The sequence below is a fragment of the Erinaceus europaeus genome, chromosome 19, assembly GCF_950295315.1.
Source record: "Erinaceus europaeus chromosome 19, mEriEur2.1, whole genome shotgun sequence".
Taxonomy (NCBI): domain Eukaryota; kingdom Metazoa; phylum Chordata; class Mammalia; order Eulipotyphla; family Erinaceidae; genus Erinaceus; species Erinaceus europaeus.
In genome coordinates this window covers 65,178,374-65,198,841 of record NC_080180.1, presented here as the reverse complement: position 1 = coordinate 65,198,841, position 20,468 = coordinate 65,178,374, and the positions used below count along the sequence as shown (strand labels likewise).

At 38.0% G+C, this 20,468-nt stretch overlaps 2 long non-coding RNA genes across 2 annotated transcripts in view; one reads left to right on the top strand and one right to left on the bottom strand.

Annotated features, from left to right (window-relative positions):
* Positions 1-20,468, bottom strand: part of LOC132534667 (uncharacterized) — a 460,528-nt gene that overhangs the window by 266,316 nt on the left and 173,744 nt on the right. The gene's annotated exons all lie outside the window — the stretch shown is intronic.
* Positions 7,192-8,540, top strand: LOC132534767 (uncharacterized). The gene is made up of 3 exons (XR_009546483.1): positions 7,192-7,468; positions 7,723-7,772; positions 8,075-8,540. It is a non-coding gene; the product is annotated as an uncharacterized LOC132534767 (long non-coding RNA).

Here is a 20,468-nt window from a genome sequence, read left to right as displayed (position 1 = left end):
CTGCTTGTTACGTGTTGGCAGTTCCAGCTAGCTATCTACAAAAGAGCAACATTCCAGCGGCTGACCTCCCTCATGCAGTGTTGCATCCCCTGCCAATTCCTCCCCTAGCCATCTACTTCGGACTGAGACTTGTATCGGACTTTCTGACATACCCTATATACATTTTACACAATTTTGAAGCAGCTTATTTCCCTTCACGCTGCTGGTTTTTCATAGACTGATCCTGAGTAATTCATAGACTTTACAGACTGTTGCCTTGAGGACTATACAATGCCAAATAGCCCCTCTGTTTGGTGGGTCATGCCTCCCACCTCCCCCTCATTATGTACCCTTGCCCTTTTCCCCACCCAAACAGGGAATGTTCCTTCACACACCAATCCTTCCATTCACACCACACTGACTTTTACTTCTCCCCTTCGTGTCCCTTCCTATTTTGTTATGTCATTTAGGCTTATGCCCAAAAGGTTTCTGCCCCATGATAGTCTTTTATAGACTTTGTACATCTTATGCAATTACTAGATAGAAAGATAGAAAAGATGTAGAGATACTGTGAAGAGATGGTTAAGCAGGCTGCGCTTAAACCTATGAGATGAGTCTCTCCAGGTAAGTCTCTCTCTCTAAAGAGGGGTTGAGCACAGGAGGACGTTTAAATCTCACAAGGTTGGCAGCCATTTAAGCCTTCCCTCCTCCACAGAAAGTCCTACATCTTCCCACCTGAGCATGGCATTCCTCTAAAACATTTAAGCATGCTCCATTTTTCTTTACTGTGTCCATTTAGATATAAAGGGATAGGAGGAGATGTTGCTGAGGACTTATTCTGATGCAGTCTCCGCCCCCAGGTTTTTCTATGCCCCACGTTGGGCGCCATTTGTTGTTAAAATTTGTTGGCTCTTGCCAGCCGGGTTGGCTTTGCAGTGGTGAACAGAGACGCGGAGACAATGGCTGGGCAGGGAAGCTGTATTTCTTTATTCAGGAACAACGATTCATAAACTAAGACAAACTAATCACCAAACAGAACTCTGCTGTCTCTTTGCGGCGGCACAAGCACTCCCTCTTACTCTGTAACTCGGGAACTCTCTCACTCTGGAACTCTCATACTTGAGAGCCCTCTGAAACTCTGGCACACTGGAACTCTCTCTTACTCTGGAACCCTGAAACTCTCAAACTCAGGAACCCTCTCCCGGGGCTCCTTGGGGCGGGGCCAAGCAGGCCCGCGAAATTAACAGGACTGATCCAATTCTCTTGGTGGGGGGGGGGCTAGAACAAATCAATGTAAAGCATACGACACTGGGGGTGTGGATCAACCTACCATATGTCCAGCAAAGAAGCAATTATAGAAACACCTTCTTCCTTCTGCATCCCCAAGAGGCATTTAGGTTCATACTCCCAGAGGAGGGTAAATTAGTGGAAGATGACTAGAGAGCTCTGGCCCCCAGTTCCACATGTCACTGAGAATCTCCGCTTTTATATTATCACCAATCTAGAATATACCAGCGGAAGTCAGACATTGTTTTACTAATCTGAGAAAGAAGAGGAAAAAGGAAGGACATTTGAAAGTAGTAATAGGTTTAGGTGTAACTTAGAAAGTGAAGGCACAGCTATAGAAAAAAAGGGCAAAAAAAAAAAAATAGAGACATAGATATAGACCGAAATAATTGTAAAGTCAACCCATATCTGAGACCTCTGGAGAACTACTGAAGTTTCCACTGGAGAGTAATTATGGATCCACAGAATTCTGGTGGTGGGAGCAGTGTGGAATTATAACCCTATTATCTTATAATTATGTAAATAACTCATTAAAAAGTAGGTTTTAGGTTTGAACATAATGAACTGACAATATTTAATACAAACTTTATTCCTTTAAAAATTATTTTTTATAGCTGAGTCATTTCTATTGTTGATATGTATGTATACATCAGATCTTTGTTACTATTAATCCAGTCATTATTCAATTAGCACTTACCGTGTTCCTGTTCTCAGCTATCTTAAATTATGCTGCAAAACTGAACTCCAAATAGATTAAAGATCTGGATGCAAGACCTAAAACCATGTGCTCCTTGACATAAATTAACCTTAGAGATGTGTCCGGGGACTCAACTGCTGTGGCAGTAAAACAAAAGGAAACAGATGGTACGAGAACAAACTAAATAAGTTCTCAGTGAAAGGAACTTAGATCAAAGCACAAAGGCATCCTATTGAGTGGGGAGATGATAACTGCACACCGTGCCTCTGACAAGGGGTTAATACCTCACATATCCAAAGAACTCATGAAACTAAAAATTAAGAATTATTAAAATTGCACAGATGTCTGAATAGACACTTCTCCAAAGAAGACCTACAGATGGTCAGCAGGCATGTGACCTCATCATTCTTTTTTCATGAAGGAAATGCAGAATCAAAACCACAATGAGATATCCCCTCACATCTGTGAGAATGGCTGCTATCCAAAATCATAAGATACAGCAAATATTGGAGAACTTGCAGAAAGAAGGGAAATTTTGAACCAGTTAGTCCATATCTGGATATTTATTCCAAAAATACAGAAACACAAATCTGAACAGATGTGTGCCTGTGCCCACCTCTTCCCTCCTGTCAATCTTTATATTAAGGACACGACATATTCTGCCTCTTTGGGATACTATACTGAAAATGTGGCCCAAATGGTCACAGCTTTTACTGAGTGACCTGACATCTTCTGTCTCCTCATGGCCATGTTTTGGGAGTCCCATGGGAGAAAACTAAGAGAACAGGGGTACAAAGCACCTAAAACAGGGGTAGTTTAGTAATAGACACAGCGTAATAGACACAGCGCAAATTCCATGTCTTGGCAGTACATCTTCGAGCAAGGGATCAGAAGGCAGAGAGTTGTCAAGGAAACATATATTACCATGTGTTTTCTGGATTGAAAAATGAAGTGAGTCCCTCTGAATAGAGACTCAGACTGATTTGGTTCATTTGTTTGGCACTGAACCTTGACTTTGGCAACTAGGCTTCATGGCATACATGTTCCCTACAGCTACATCAGTTCACTTTCACTTCTAGACTTTGAAGGGAGGCATAATTAATATACTTGAAAAGAGATTTTGAATTACAGAATGACATTAATTAATAGTCCTGGATTATCACAATTCTTGAATGATGGAATGTTCTTAAATAGTCACACATAGAAATGGATTTCTGAGATTTTTTTCTTGTGTGACTTTATACTTTCACAAAGAATCAATAGAAAGACCAGTATAGGGTCGGGCAGTGGAGCAGTGGGTTAAGCGCATGTGGCACAAAGCGCAAGGACCAGCGTAAGGATCCCGGTTCGAGCCCCCGGCTCCCCACCTGCAGGGGAGTCGCTTCACAGGCGGTGAAGCAGGTCTGCAGGTGTCTATCTTTCTGTCCCCCTCTCTGTCTTCCCCTCCTCTCTCCATTTCTCTCTGTCCTATCCAACAACGAACAACATCAACAGTGGCAATAATAATAACCACAATGAGGCTACAACAACAAGAGCAACAAAAAGGGGAAAAAATGGCCTCCAGGAGTGGTGGATTCATGGTGCAGGCACCGAGCCCAGCAATAACCCTGGAGGAAAGAAAAAGAAAAAAACAGAAAGACCAGTATAATTTCTCCTATGTTGATGTTTTGTGAGTTTACTGCCATGGTTCAACTAGCCAGCACTATGAGTGAGCAATATATGCTTGGAGCCTGAGACAAGTCTACAGACTGGAAAAACTAAAATACCACCCTAGCAACCCCAGAAAGTTAATCCAATTATAAAGACATGTTGAAAGAAATTGTTTAAAGAGTCATCCCAATAAGTACATTATCCTTTAAAAAAAATCTGAGGTGAGTCAGGCAGTAGCACAGCAGGTTAAGCGCAGGTGGCGCGAAGTGCAAGGACCGGCGTAAGGACCCCGGTTCGAGCCCCCGGCTCCCCACCTGCAGGGGCGTCACTTCACAGGCGGTGAAGCAGGTCTGCAGGTGTCTTTCTCTCCTCCTTTCTGTCTTCCCCTCCTCTCTCCATTTCTCCCTGTCCTGTCCAATAACGAATGACATCAGAACAACAACAACTACAATAATAAAACAACAAGGGCAACAAGAGGGAATAAGTAAATAGATAATCTGAGAAGTGAAAAATTGAAGGGTAGTGTTTTTTTCTTAATATTTTTTAAATCCATTTTATATTTTAATTAATTAATTAATTGGAAACAGATTCAAGAAGGAAGGGAAGATAGAAATAGAGAGATTAGGAGCTCCAGTGGTGTAATCGGTAGTGTGCGGTACTTATACAGAAATAGAGAGAGAGAGAGACACACACACACACCTGCAGCACTGCTTCATCAATTATAAATTGTCCCTCCCCCCTGCAGGTGTGGACTAGGGGCCTGAGCTGTAGTCCCTGAACTTTGTAGCATGTGCACTCAGCTGGGGCACCACTGCTCACCAGTGTTTTCCCTGACTTCTTTCATTTATATTTTGTTACACTAGCATAGAAGACAAGGAACAGAAACATCAGAACTGAGTTCTGTTCTTCAGTGCTCCCATGGAAAGGTGCCTTGAGCACAGCTGCTCATCACGCCTGCTAGGCAGGTGTTTGAAGTCGGAGTTTTTGCCTGCTGTCATTACAGACATCTTTCATATGAAGATTTCCAGTTCTTGCTTAACGTTTCCCGAAAACCTACATAAACTGCTATAAGGTTCATCAGGCAAAGCTGCATTTTGCATTCTTTAAATGAAGCTCTTTGATAAACAGAAGCATTTATTTTCGGGGGAAAATGCGTGTTTTTAAATACATAATGTTTTGTCATCTGGAAATATAGAGTATTTTTATATTTATTAAAATATTTATATATATATTTTTATATTTATCCAACTCTATATCTTAAAAATATATATTTTGTAGCCTGTACATTTGATGTATCAAAATTTCAATAAAAGTCATTAGGGAATTAATAGAGATTAGCAGAAGTATCAATAAAACCATTAAGGAGTTAGTGGAAATATTAATGTCTTCTGTTGTGTTTTAGCACTTATTTACCATAAAACTCCTTTCATTACCAATATGTATTTAACTTTAGGTCAGTGAAATAATCTTAGACATATATGCCAATTTTACAATATTTTCTTTTGAAATATTTTAACTTAATTACTATGTAGGCTGATACAATAAACCTACTCACAGGGGATCTATTTCAGATCTAATAAGCATTGATGATCATACAGTTCATTAATATGATCGTGATAGATGTACATTTTGGATAGTTTTTTTATTTTCTTGAAATAAAGCAAATAAACCAAAGGACAAAGGAATGTTCCATCTATAAAGATACTTGGTGTAACATAAGTGTAACACTGGCTGTAAGCAATCTGATGTTACGGCAGGATGAAGTGGTGCAGGTTGCGTCTATTTGGTGCGATGCCACAGAGAAGTAGGTGATGCACGTGCTGGTTGTAGATACATACAGCTGGGTGTGAAGACTATAGTTAGGTATGCAACATATTCTGAAAATCCCACTGGTGACTGACAGATACTCTAACAGACTGGTAGATACTGGGATAGCTGTTTTATCTACCACAGAACATTAGACAGATGGCAAATCTAGACTTTAAAAACTACAAACCAAAAGTTATCAATGTACTACCATTTTGAATTTTCCCTAATTCCTGTTATTTCTGTAAAAAAAAAAAAAAAAAAAAAGAAAGGAAGAAAGGCCAGGAGGCATGCCCATATCAACAGAAATCAGTACAACTGTAATCAGTAGAATTCTGTATGATTGTAGAGGTACTGAAATCTGAAACACACCCTCCTGTCCTTCCGTATACATCCCCTTCATGACTTGTTCAGCTCGTGATATCATAAAAGCATCACTTTGTACACATTCTAAGAAATAACACCTTACGTTTCAGAATTTTAAAAAATTCTGGATTATTCAAACCCTGGAACGTTGAGAGGTAAATAGGGAGCTAAAAGCAATGTGCTACACACTTTTTATGATCTTTATTAACTAAGCAAAAATGGTCAGTGCTTTTGGTGAACAGATGGGTCTGTTCTGAAAAAATTACTTTGAAAATTAAAATGCCTTCTAAAATTAAAAATACCATGTACATTTAAACAAAACAAGACAGAACTTCCTAATTTTGATTATCAGAACATTCAAATGAAATAAGAGAAAAATGTGAGAATAATAATAATTTTTCTTAGTACATATGTACATATTATAATCAAGTTCTCATACAATGCTTTCTAAAATATCTTGTTACTGTTATGTATTTGAAGGATATATTTTAATTTAATCTTATTAGGATGAATATATGTTTAAAATTTTTATTAGTTATTTAATACTGATTTACAAAATTATAAGATAACAGGAGTATAATTCCATGCCATTCCTACCATTGGAGTTCGGTGTCCCCATTCCTGCAATTGGAAAATGTGATAGTTCTCCTAAGGTCACAGATATAAGTTGACTATTACTTCTAAAACTATCTATCTCCTTTCTTTCTTTCTTTCTTTCTTTCTTTCTTTCTTTCTTTCTTTCTTTCTTTCATCTCTTCTCTATCCAAGACCTGATGGAATTGCAGTTAAGAGCCCTCTGGTCATCTTCCCTTAGCATTTACCCCTCTGAGTGTATGGACCAAAATTCTTTATGGGCTGCAGGAGGTAGGAGGTCTGGCTTCTGCAATTGCTTCTCTGCTGAACATGGGCTTTGGCAGGTTGATCCATCTCCCCAGCCTATTTCCATCTTCCCCTAATGTAGGATTAACACCTTAATAAAATTGTCTGAAATGTTCCAAGTTTCAGCTTACATACAGTCAATTTTAAATTACTGATAAAAATGTTGCCGTATTTTAAGTTGGTATAGTGATATATCTAAAAGTTCTGAAGAAATATTCATAGTAATTTATTAAATAAAGAACATCCTACTTTCCGTGACTACTAACTTTAATATAAGAAAACATAACTAGGCTCAGCCATTTTCTTGAAAAATAATATTTTAGAAGACAAATCCCGTCAGATAATTGCTTAAAATGAGGTGCTGAAGGAAAATTTGATGACCAGAATTTTGCTGTAAAAGTCCATTAAGGTTTGTGGAAGAAATGAAAAGAAAGAACAGAGGAAATCAAGAAATTCTGACAGAACAGAAAATGAACAAGAGCAGCTCGATGATGTTTGTTCGTTTGTTCTACTAATCATTCAGGCTTCACTGCTGCCAATCAAAAATTTTTCAGAAAGAAAGACAAGAGACATCGCAGGACTGAATAGCTCCTTCAGTGTCTTGGAGGCGTCATTCAAACCTGGACTATTTGTGACACAACAGCAAGTACATTAGCGAAGTAAACTATCTTTTCAGCCCAAGCTTTTAATTTCCTATCTTATGGGAGTCAGGAGATCTGGAGATTTTACTTGCTAACTGAAAGGAATAATTATATATATTCTGACAGCACTTGAAAGTGAGATTCTCCCGTCTCAGCCTATGAGGTAATGAATTATAATGTAGGTTTAATTTTCCATGTATCTTTAGTGAAAGTTTAATATTTACTGAAATAGGTAGATTCCTCAAATATAAGAATGGCATTTAGGAAAAATGTATGACTCACAGAACTTTGAAATATCCAGCCCACATAAAGGTTTTCCCTGTTAAAAAAGCCAGGCTTTCTGATCTATGAATCACTCAGATATATCTTTGCAACCGAAACTCATCTTTTCTCGTCTCTCCCTATGCCATCTTCAAGTTAAAGGCCAGAAACCAACCAGAAGACTAATGATGAAGTTGTACTTTGAGGTAAAGGTTTGCCCAATAATGGAGAAGCAAATGCCCTTATAAGGGAAATGAAGAGAAAAACGATTCCCGGGACTTTCGTGAAAAGGAATGAAAAGTTTAGAGTAGAATTAATGCATCGGTATGAGTATATGCACAACGTATCAATTATAGCAAATGATACCTTAATTTTCTGCGAGTGGTTCTAATGACCAAAGCTATAGATGCAACACATATTTGCTGCTTGCCTAAAAGAAATGAGACTGAAAATCCAGCATTTCCTTGGTGTAAAATTATTACTAACATCCAGCCCTACTGTATTGCAGTCCTGCAAGCATAATGGAACATTTGGATGTCTCATTATCTGGAAAGAAAGAGTCCCTCTGAAGGATTTGGACTACAGAGATTTGAGGATGTTGGCTAATTATTTGCATGAATGATCAGAGACCTAAAGAAACCAATAACAGAAGTGAGTGTCAGGTATAACTATGTACAAACATGCATCACACCAAGCATCTGCTTAGAAAGATGCCTGTTTCCGCTCGAACGCTTAATGTGTTTGCTTCATATCTTGAACATATCAATAATCGGGTGAACAATAGGATTTTTCTGCCAGAACCATGTCAAGGACCATGTTAGAACTTGATCAAGTGACTCATATGATTTGCTGGAGTGACAGAAATAGATAACACAAATTGAATAAACAACAGGAAGTTTCTCTCTGGCTGGCCACTAGTCTACTACTCCTTACTACTGTTAAGAACCTAATAAACTAACTCGAGAGACAAATGATCAATGTTCCAATGAGCATTATTTTCTGCAGACAAGACAGCTTCCTAGATCAAGTTTACTGTTTGTTTCGTCTATCAAGAAGGACCCAACATTTGTCCATGTTGCTCTTTCTTGTATTTCTAAGTTCTTTTTAAAAATTTTCTTTATTGAGGGATTAATGGTTTACAGTTGATAGTAAAATACAATAGTTTGTACATGCATAACATTTCTCAGTTTTCCTCTTAACAATTCAACCCCCCTTAGGTCTTCCTCTGCCGTCATGATACAGGACCTAAACCCTTCCCCCAACCCCAGAGTCTTTTACTTTGGTGAAATATGCCAACACCAGTCCAAGTTCTGTTTTGTGTTTTCACTTCTGATCTTGTTTTTCAACTTCTGTCTATGAGTGAGATCGTCTCATATTTATCCCTACTTCTAAGTTCTTAACCCACCATCACAATATTTCATAAAGTCAAGTTCCAAAGAAGGGCCTCGTTTAACATAGAAAGGAAACTTGTATTCAAAGGATTATCTGGTTATGTCATGTAGAACATTCACCAAGATTTCTCCAATATTCAGTGACAGTGTGAACTTTCAAAAGCATCTGCCTAGCAGAACAGATTTGTGATACACTATTTGCTCAAAATAAGGAACTACGATAGAATAAACTGTCTTTTGTAACTCACATATTTCACTTCCAAACCAAAGAAGTGAAGAAGTATATCATGATAAAGCATTTATGGTCTTTTCTGGTTGTTGTCTTCCACCTCTACTTTGAACTTTGCTTGTTTGGATGTCGTGAACCCCCTACCCCCAAATAAAGAATAATCATGCCAGCATGCATAGTTGTTTTGAAGGCAGTGATGCAATAGTGATTTCAGAATTTGGGGCCCTATCTGATCAAAACAGAGACAGCAAGAAAGAGGTTGGCTGGAAAGTTGATCCTGATTATCAAAGGGCATAGAATGATAATGTTGCCAAGATAGAAACGGAGGTATATTTCTGGAATTCAATTAATTCTCTAAGTTCTTCTAATTGCTTCAATTATCAAGGTCCTTGGATGGATATTAATGGAAAACAGCAGCCAGGCAATGCATGAAGAACCACCAAGTGCTGCAAGAGCCAAGCTCTGAGTCACTTGGGTGGAAGATTCAGCCTAACGTGCAGGATGAAGGCAGAGCAGTACGGCGAGAGAAAGAGGAAGTGAGATTCGCATGGACGCTCATGATTTCTTCCTTGAATTTTGGGCCTACATTTACCTTGATCAAACTTTCCTTTGGTTTATTTCCTCTGACTTCCCCCTCCCTAGTCATTTTCTTGCTCAGTAGTGTCTGCTGGTGTTGTTCAAATATGAATTTGACAGAGGTGAAGTCTCAAAAGGTAATTGTGATTGAACCGGGAGGGGGGGGACATTTGAAGGTGTGACAGGAGGTTTTCTAGGTGTGTGTTTTCATTCACAGAACCTCTAACTGCACTGCAAAAGAAATGTCTGTTTCTGTTCTGTTGCTATTGGAAAGATTGAAATGGGAAAATGAGTACGTATTCAGAGTGAATAGATGAAGGAGCTGAAGGTAGAGAGAAGATGCATTAGTTCCTTAACACCAGTTCTCTGGCCCTTCCAGAACCCTGTCCTTTTCTTCACTGAATAAACAGTTTTCAAGGGACCAGGTGGTGGCACATCTGATTGAGCACACATGTTACAATGTGCAAGGACCTGGGTTCAAGCCCCCAGTCCCCATTTTCAGGGGGAAAGTTTTCTGAGTGGTGAAGTAGGGATGTAGGGGTCTCTCTGTCTCTCTCCCTCCCTACCCTTCCAATTCCTCTCAATTTCTGGATGCTTCTATCCAATAAATAAATAAAGATAATAAAAAAATGAAGAAGTATTCAACAGCCTCCATCATGGCCCTGATAGATAGACTTTCAGATGATGTTAGTCTTCTCGCATTCCTTTTCCAGAGACCTTTACAAAAAAGTATTCCACACTGACAGATACAAGGAAAAGCGAAGGAGGAAGAGCTGGTCTAGGGTCTAGGGTGGAAAGGACTGTGCCCAGGTCTGATGTTTTCAGCCTTTTACTGTGGTAGCTTTGGGTGGCTTTTTGATATGCCAGCCCTCCTGCTTTTAAGAGCAGCCTTATGCAATGACTCAGTTATGCCGTGTAGGCTGGAGAGCATTTATTTCTGTAATTCTAAAATCGCACATTTATTTAGACAATAAAGAACTATTTGTCTCTGTAATTAATTATGGACTTCTCCTATTCCAACTGCTTTCAAAACTCAACACAATAATTCCTGGTTAAAACTGAAAGAACCTAATATAACTATCACAGGTGTCAAAAGCCAGGCATAAGAAGTATTTATCATAGCCTAAAGGCAATTTACTGAAACGAGGAGATGCACTAGGGCAGTCCTCCTGGGGATATATCCACGTCTTCCTATGTGAAGTATGTGACAGACTGCAATTGCCCAACTCTAGGAATGCTTTCATGCAGCATACCATAGGACATTAGAAGTAGCAGTAAAATAAAATAAATTATAATAACTTCAAATATTAAAGCAACAAAGTAAAAATAAATATACTGTGCCAAAATATGGTGAATTTTTCTTATTTAACTTTGCAGGTGGTAATAAAATGTCTATATTTTCGGAGCTGCATTTAGCACAGAAACACATAGACTTTTATTAAAAAGAAGGAAAGAGGGGCTAGGCAGTAGCATACCTGGTTGACTGTATATGTTATAGTACTCTAGGATCTGGGTTCAAGTCCCAGGTGCCCTTCTGCAGAGGGGAAGCTTCACAAGTGATGAAGCAGACTGGGGTGTCTCTTTTTTCCCTCTTCCTCTTTCTCCCCCTCAATTTCTTTTGGTCTCCATCCAATAAATAAATATATTTTTTAACATACAGAAGAAAGGGTCTTCAGCTATGTAATTTCTTGAAGCTACTCTCAGTATACACCCCATTTCAAGGAATTTCAGGAGGTTGCAGAGTTATTTTTATATGTGGGTTGCCTGGGGCCTCTAAGAAATTTTCTTGTGTTACCGCAGAGATACCTAGAATACCACCTCACTTCATTCTCCCATTCCATGTTGGCTTGCAAACTAAAGACTGATTAAAATAAAATAAGGATAAAAAAAAAAACACCTCCAAATTGGTAAGAGATGGGTTTAATAGGCAATGGAATTTGCATCTAAGCCTTATCTTGGAGAGTTCAAGAAGATTAGATCTCCACATGCACTTGCCAGAACCTGCCCATACTTGTGTCCATTGTAGGGAGGTATTCACAACAGCTCAGAGATGGAAACAACCTGATTGCCCAAATAAAGACCAGAGAATAAATACATGATGTGTGTGTACCTAAATATAGATATAGCATAGACATAGATGTAGACGTAGACACAGATAGAGACAAAGACATATAGACATAGATATAAATGTAGACATAGATATAGACATAAACACAGATATAGACATAGATATAAATTTAGACATAGATATAGACATAAACACAGATATAGACATAGATATAGACAAAGACATATAGACAGACATATAGACATAGACATATAGACATAGACTTAGATATACATAGACAAAGACATAGAGACATAGATATAGACATATGCATAGGCTTAGATATAGTCATAGACTTAGATATGGATATGGATATAGACATAGACATAGATAAAGACATAGACATAAGCTTAGATATAGACATAGACAAAGACATAAAGACATAGATATAGACATAGACATAGGCTTAGATATAGACAGAGACATAGATATAGACATAGACATAGATAGACATAGACAAAGACATAGAGACATAGATATAGATAGACATAGACTTAGAGACATAGACAAAGACATAGACTTAGATATAGACATAGACATAGAGACACAGACATAGATATAGACATAGAGACATAGATATAGACATAGAGACATAGATATAGACAGACATAGACTTAGATATAGACATATGCTATTAGAAAAGATAAATTCTTGCTTTTTGCCACTGCATGGGCAAGTTGAATGAGAAGGAGGACAAAAACCAGATAATGTCATTCATATATGAGATATAAAATAAAGTACAGCAACAAAGTCGGAGTAAAACCAACTCTCACCTTATGAGAAGTGAAGCTGTATTTCTAAAGTATGAACAACCATGTAAGCCAATTTTACCTCAATAAAAATAAAAGAAAATATATCATTACTTTTCATTTTAAAGAAAATATTTGATATGGCATGCTTAACGTGGTTGGGTCCTATATACAGTCTCAGTCTTAATAGCACATTACTCTCTCAAGATTATCTCCTTGAAGTAGCTCCTCATAAGGGAACAGAAAGAGTCATGTACATTCCAAGAAGAAATCACTGAGGCTTTCTGGCAGATGGGTAAGGGGACTCTGATTACCAAGGCCCAGCTTGTTGACTGGCTACGGAAGAAGGGCAAACGCTAGAAGAAGAAGAAGAAGAAGAAGAAGAAGAAGAAGGAGAAGGAGAAGGAGAAGGAGAAGGAGAAGGAGAAGGAGAAGGAGAAGGAGAAGGAGAAGGAGAAGGAGAAGGAGAAGGAGAAGGAGAAGGAGAAGGAGAAGGAGAAGGAGAAGGAGAAGAAGAAGCCTCACTCAGAGGTTGAGTTCTACCAGGGACATTCTCCAGAGTACTGCTTCCATTGATCTATGGGAGTAAATCTTGACTGCTTTCAAGTTGGGGAAGTCATGAATAAAATGGTTCTCAGAACCCATGTGGAAGGGATTTTCTGACATATGCTTTTATTCACTGGGTAAATATCAAAGAGCACAACAGCTGCGTCATATCATATAACAAGCTGTGGAACAGTCAGTCACACTGCCTTCCAAAATGGTGGTACCATTTTGTATCCCCACAAGCAATAAGCAAGAGTTCCTGTAGCTCCACATCGTCATCAGCATTAGGCTTTGGGTTTCCAGAATTGGTCATCTAACTAAGTGCAGAATATGCTCTGTTGAATCACTTTGCATTTCCATGATTATATTAAGCATCACTAGTGTATGCTTTTCTTGCCCTCTGCATGTCTCCTTTAGTTATGGCTATCATTTTGATAACAGAGTATAAGAATCAAAGACTGACTAACTACTGAGGTTACAGGGATGAAACTTAAATACTGGATGAACCACCTGATTTCAGAGTTCACCTTATGTCTATTTACTTCTGTGTCCTTTGACCTATCCCAAAGTTTATCCCCTAAAATTTAGAAATGCTGTCACTTTTTAGATATTCTTCTTGGATAAAATGTTCTCCCTTCAGTAATATCTTAAAGGGTGTTACACAGAATACCTTTTCTTGCTTTTCTTCTCATTTGTGCTAGTATTAGTGGTAATCTCTAGTATCTCCCAACATAACATTAATTTGGAAAGTCTTTTAAAAATCTCCTTATTTTAAATAATGTCACTGAACAACAGCAAGTAATTTAAAACTAATAGATCAAGATCATAAGAAATATTGTACATGTGGTCACCCTTGTTATCTATTAAGAATGACACACATCAAAAAAAAAATTCTTGATACACCCATGAGGTAGGTAATAAGATTAATAAACTAGTATAACTTGTGAAAAGAACTCTGAGCAATGCTGAAAATAAACGTCTTCAAGGACAACAAAGGCTACTTACTATATCCCTTCTATGCAAAGAATGGCTGCAATCTCCAAAAGAAAGAAAATTTGCCAAGATAAAGTAAAGGTGGAACAAAGGAGTTAGGATTGTTTATGTTACTTCTCTGTTTATTTGTGCAATGCAGCCTTCGTAGTAATGATTTTAAAAAGCAGAGGACACAGAAAAAAGGCATTAAGATTTCACAGTTATGTCTAATTGTAGGGAGAAAGCTAAGATGGAGGTGGAGGTCAAATCATTCTCTAATGTTTTGGTGTGCTTTGGTGGGATTTATTACAGAAAACAAAGATACAGAGCTATGTGTACTGAGGTGGAAGATTAATAATAACCCCCAAAGCACAAGGGAGTCTCCTATGCTCAAATAAGTAAGCTAATAAAAGATTCTTAAAGATTTTTTTTTCTACATACAAGACTCAAAACTCATATCCACAGAGTTTGCCTGACCTGAAAAATCAGTGTCAATACAATCACATTCTTTATCCTCCATCTCAGCCCAAGGTTTCTCACCCAGAAAAAAATATATATATATATATTTAAGGGGAGTTTCTGATGTCTTCTAAGGGGGCTAAGGACTGAATCGAAAAATTGAGTAAATGTGGGAGTTGAAATTTCTTCTGCTGGTTCAGTGCTTCCTTTCTTACATAGGGTTATCTGCTTTCAAAGAGAATACATGTCATCCCAAACATTTAAATTATGCTGAGAATGGTACTAGGGTAAGAAGCTGACAATTTACAACTTTCTACTGTTTGATGTAAGTGTTGAGGGACGTCTCTGCCCACAGGCAATGAACTTATATTATTGTCTTTATGAATGTAAAAGAAATGCCAAGATTTTTTTATCTCCCTTTGCCTGACGCCCAGCATTTCTTAGAGGCTCAAAATTCAGGGAGAGAAGACTGGGCTTCTTCCATATCTATAAGCATCCAACAAGAAAACTCAATCACTGTTCACTATTGTGGTTTCAGCTGTGGGTTTGTATACAGGTGGAATATGACTTGTAGTGAGAGAGGGAGAAAGTTTAATTTTTGTATCTGAGTCTACTTCTTCTTCTTCTAGCGTTTGCCCTTCTTCCGTAGCCAGTCAACAGCGTCAGGTTGAAAGCTGTCAGGAGCTGCTTGTTGCTGGCTTTGAAAGTGACTGGGATCCATGTGGATTCAGTCAGCTAGGAAGGATCGTCAGTTTCCCCAATGAGTCTACTAATGCAAATGGATAGCCAATAAGACAAGATGTTCATTTCAAGCACACTGTCACTGATGACGTAAGATGCAATAAAGATTTCTGTATGTATACTTAACTCCAAAATGTGCATGTGTAGGGATTTTCTGTGTTCAAATTCTTTATCCGCCAAGATATTTTAGTATAGCATGGCTCCTTCATTCTCGTGCATGAATTCACCATGTTTTCATGGGCTTTATCCATGACCCATTTAAAAGGTAGAACAACAGTTATTGATGGGCATATATTTTCATGAACACACGTCCATTGTTACATGGGTAGTTACCAAACTTCAATCTCCCCACAGGGTTTGTTTTTTCCAATACACTCTTTGACAGAAATACATGGGAGAATGAGTGAAAGCATGAATCAAGCCTACACTAGCATAAACTATAAGTAGCAGCTGATGACATGGAAGCAAATGATGCCCCTTATAATCCATAAAATGCATTCTATCAATACCAGATAAATACAAAGTAGCATCGGAAAAACAATGATCGGCTCTTAAGAACTGTTTAAAAGATCTACAGTGGTTATGACTACATGTATAGGAACTGGCACATGCATTTTTTGTGAGAACTGAACACCTTTTATTCTGTAAGATGCATCAAGCATGAAGCCCTTGGATGGTAGAAAAAGAACCTTTTCAAAGGACTTCTTAGCTACAAGATCTATCAAAGAGACTAGTGTCATCAATATGTGATCACTTTCAAGTAATGTGCAGGGTGAACAGATGTGTACACAACTACTGCACTTCGTCTTTTTCCTGTGGTTATTGAAATTCTTATTAATTATGATCTGTAGTCCACTTTTATATTATGTATTGCTTTACTCTGTTATACAGGTAAATAGTGACAACCTCTCTGCTAACACTCATAAACCAATTGCTTTTAATCATCCGGTAAGTTTGTTGTAACCATAAATTACATGTATTTTGAACATTGTAACTTAAAACAGATTTAAATTTCAATTATAACCCTGCACCATTGAAATATTTAATATCTGAATTGAAAACCTAAAATAGGTGGTATATTTTAATGAAAAGCAGGCATAAATTGGTTGATAGAAAATTATATTAGAGGACAGAAATACTCAGTGCCAAGCCTCAGGCCCTGTGCTGTAATAAATTATCTCATTACAGTCTCACAATGAACTTTCAAGAATCTGTCAATGCTCATTTCACGTCTGAGTCAACTGATGCAGACAGGGCCTAGGTGGCTGCACAGAATCTCACTCGGCTTCTGTAACAGCATCCTCATAGACCTCATCTCACCTCTGCTAGCTCAGAGAAAAGAAAGGAAACTCAAGTAGTGCCAGTCCCAGCATTCTAACCATTCATAAAGGGACAAAGAGATGGGCAGTCCTTTGCCAAACTGGGTTTTCTTGCCTGGGACTTGAAAAGTCCTTGCTGAGAATGGAATGCTCATGATGGGAATATCTCAAAATCTGACCTTTCTGGGTAACACTGATAAGAGTAGGATTCATTTCTTACATGTAGAAATAATATATTACAGAGTAACATGGGCACACGTGCACGGACAACTCATTTGACTCTGCTGCGTATGCGTCTGCTTCACTAGTAGAGCTCATTCTCAACACCTTAGAAATAAGCACAAATCCGTATATGAATAAATGAAAGTTATGTTTCCTGGGTGAAACACACAAGAAGCAGTTTTTGCCTTACTTTCAGCTTCTTCTCATTCCGTTCTCCAGTATTAGTTGGGCTTAGAGCACAGAAAGTGGAGTAGTAGTGAGGAGGTGGAGGCTGGCTTGGCTGTGTTTCCCAGTTCAGTCTGAACAAAGTCTCAATACTTCTGGATACTAAGAACTTATGAAAGGCATAGAATTTCTTCATTAAAAGAATATAGAAATTACATATCCCTTTCTACTTCATTCTAAGATATCGTTATGAATTATAACATGTTCAAACACATAGATCTGAAGTAATCTCTTTCAAGGACAATGCAGACTAGAATATGTATCTACTCTAACATGATAAAGAATGGAGTCGAAGAGACTATTTTTTCATTCCTATTTGCCTTCTGAACTGTGTGACTTCTAGCATCTGAGTTTCTCTTTAAGACTTGTTTAAATGAATATAAAGGGCTGAAAAAGCACTATGTCTGAGTTATTGGCTTCTTTGAAAAGACCAACAAGGGAAATATTTCTTTTCTTCATATTTAGTTTTAAAACTACTGATTAAACATCTTACAGGTTACCCTAAACAAAACAGGCAACCCCTTTGGACTAAGAAGAGACAGAAATGGGTGATTGGTTCATTGAAAACTTTGTCAGTGTGGTATCTTTCCTTTTATTCATCCATTTATGTTTTCAGGGTTATGATAAATAAACTTTTGCTAAAAGATGAACATAAACCTGGGAAATATTTGCAAATAAAGGTATTCACCTTCTTATCTGTAATTCATGGCTTCCAATTGATGATGATTTTGTATGTTATAAAATTCACAATACTCTATGTAATATTACTAAAATTAAAAATATTAGACTACTTGAATAATGACTTTTTTGTCCTAATAACTCAGAATTATCATTTAATTCTATATATACAATCTGAAATTTATAATCTTACAGTTGGTAACTTTGGATCTAAACATTTCATTTACTCCCAGTACTGGTCTCTGCCTGATATTTTTTTGTTGATACTGAACTTAATGCCTGGCCTGACCAGAAAAGTAATAAGAAATCAGGTCTGTTGAATGACAGAAACTTTTATGTGGAATCACTGAAATTCATTATAAAAATATGACATAGAAATCATCATTAATAATACATAGCTTTCAGTGTTACATTTGTAGACATGCTACTCATGGCTTCTGGTACCATTATTGGAAGAAAATTACTTCTTATAGTTTCTTTTAAAAAAAAAAGGTAACCTTATATTGAATTTTACAGTCAAGGTGTAAGGTATATCAACTCTGTTCTTTTAATTCCGCAAGTCCAATTCATTCCAAATAATCGGTCCTACTGATAGAAACTCATTTTCTTGTTTCATACATGTGAACTGTAATAACACCTGAAACCAAGTTCTAGCATACATAAAGCGACACGTTCAAGTGTTGTTTTCCCCACAGGTTTTGCTACCTCTGATTTGAGAATCATCGTGGTTCAAAACCCAGAGAAGTAAGTTATTAGCGGCAAAATAATCACTCCAGTAGGAGTCACTGAAACAGTACCCTTTTAGGTTAGCTGTATGTAAAAATAGAGATCTGCAGAATATCCCTACAAAGAAGGGCTTAGTTACAAAGGGTATCACTAAGTCATGACAGAGAAAAAACAATGAACTTAATTGAAGACTGCAAATAAGCAAAATACTTTACAAGGAGCTAGAATATCAATGCTATGATAATATTATTTTGTGTCAAGAGCACTTGATCTTGCATTTTCTAGGATATAAAGTACGAGTTCTACTTTACTTGAATAATCACTGTAAGCTTTCCAATACTTTAACTCCTATCTATCTCCTTATGATAACACACAAAATAAAAGCAACAACGTTATTAAAAAGAGTAGACATCTCATCATCTCTGTGAATAAATTACCCTTTCTAAAATACTAAAATATTTTTAGACTATATGGATACTCATTGATAGTAACATTTCTCATCCAACTTGAGTGCTCTGAATCAAGGCTAGCTTACTTGTGGCCTGGTAGGTATTTCTCATAATTTCTATAGTGTCCTTTGAAAGAATGTAATATTGTGCAGGAAAGCTCTAAACACCACTATTATTCTTACCTGCCTTAAGAATCACCCAATTTACATTGAGAACATTTCAGTGACACAGATGATAGTAGAAAAAGGCAGGTTTTAGACTAACCGTGCAGCTGGTAACCTGGTGATTAATCAGGCCTTCTTGCAGTCACTGGGACCCGACAATGGGAGCCTGAGGGGTTCTTCCCTTCTTAAGTAATTCAGACCCACAACAAGTAATCTTGACAGTCACTGAAGAGAATATCGGTTTCTACAGGATTCAAAGGCTCCAGTATCTGAACTCTCACTTTCAACAGGTGAAACAGCCCTAAGCCCATCTGATACCTAAATCCCATTTGGATCACGCACTCATACATACAGCCTCAGAAATAAATAGTCTGGGTTTTTTTTTTGGTTTTGGTTTTTTGCCTCCAGGGTTATCACTGGGGCTTAGTGCCTGTACTACAAATCCACTACTCCTGGAGGCTTTTTTTCCCTCCATTTTTGTTGCCCTTGTTGCCCCTGTTGTTGTTATTATTGTTATTGCTGTTGCTGGAGAGGACAGAGAGAAATGGAGAGAGGAGGGGAAGACGGGGGGGGGGAGGGGAGGAGAGACAGACACCTGCAGGCCTGCTTCACCGCTTGTGAAGAGATCTCCCCTGCAGGTGGGGAACCGGGGACTCAACCCGAGACACTTATATCCATCCTTGCGCTTCACACCATGTGCGCTTAACCTGCTGCGCTACTGTCCAAGCCCCTATTCTGTGTTCTTAAGACAGCTTCTGAATGAATAAAGAGACCCTAAAGTGGGAATGTTTGAGATAGTAAGAAAAGTTATTTCAGTCAGAGATCTTGAGCAATAGAGCACATTTGGCAAAGCATACCTGCTATTGGCATTTGCATGTTGAGCATCTACAGAGAGAAGAATATTCCACATTCCATAGTATCTGTAAACTACTCCTTTAGGTATATAATATCAGTGTTCAAACTCTAGATCAGAAGAAGCTATTTCCTCCTTCACGTCTTTGGCCAACTAGATTTTGACCTGCTACCAGTATACCTGTGGTATAACTGAAGCTGCTATCATAGTTCAAGGAGCTGACTTTTTCCTCTCTGTTCTAAGTCAGAGACCCAGAGATTGGGCTTTGCTCTCTGTTTTCTCCTGAGAGGGCTGGTTCTCTCTTGATTACCAGCCAGACAGCAGGGCTTGGATGGCTCTGTTTTTAGACCAGGTCTCCAGAGAGTTGCCCTTGGGCACTTCAGCGCACAGCTTGGTTCAGGCCATTAAACTCTAAAGGCAAGCAAACCCCCACCCCACTCCTCTCTGTGCTCATGGCTCTGTGCATGGCTCAGAGAACGTCTCCCGTTTCTTATTC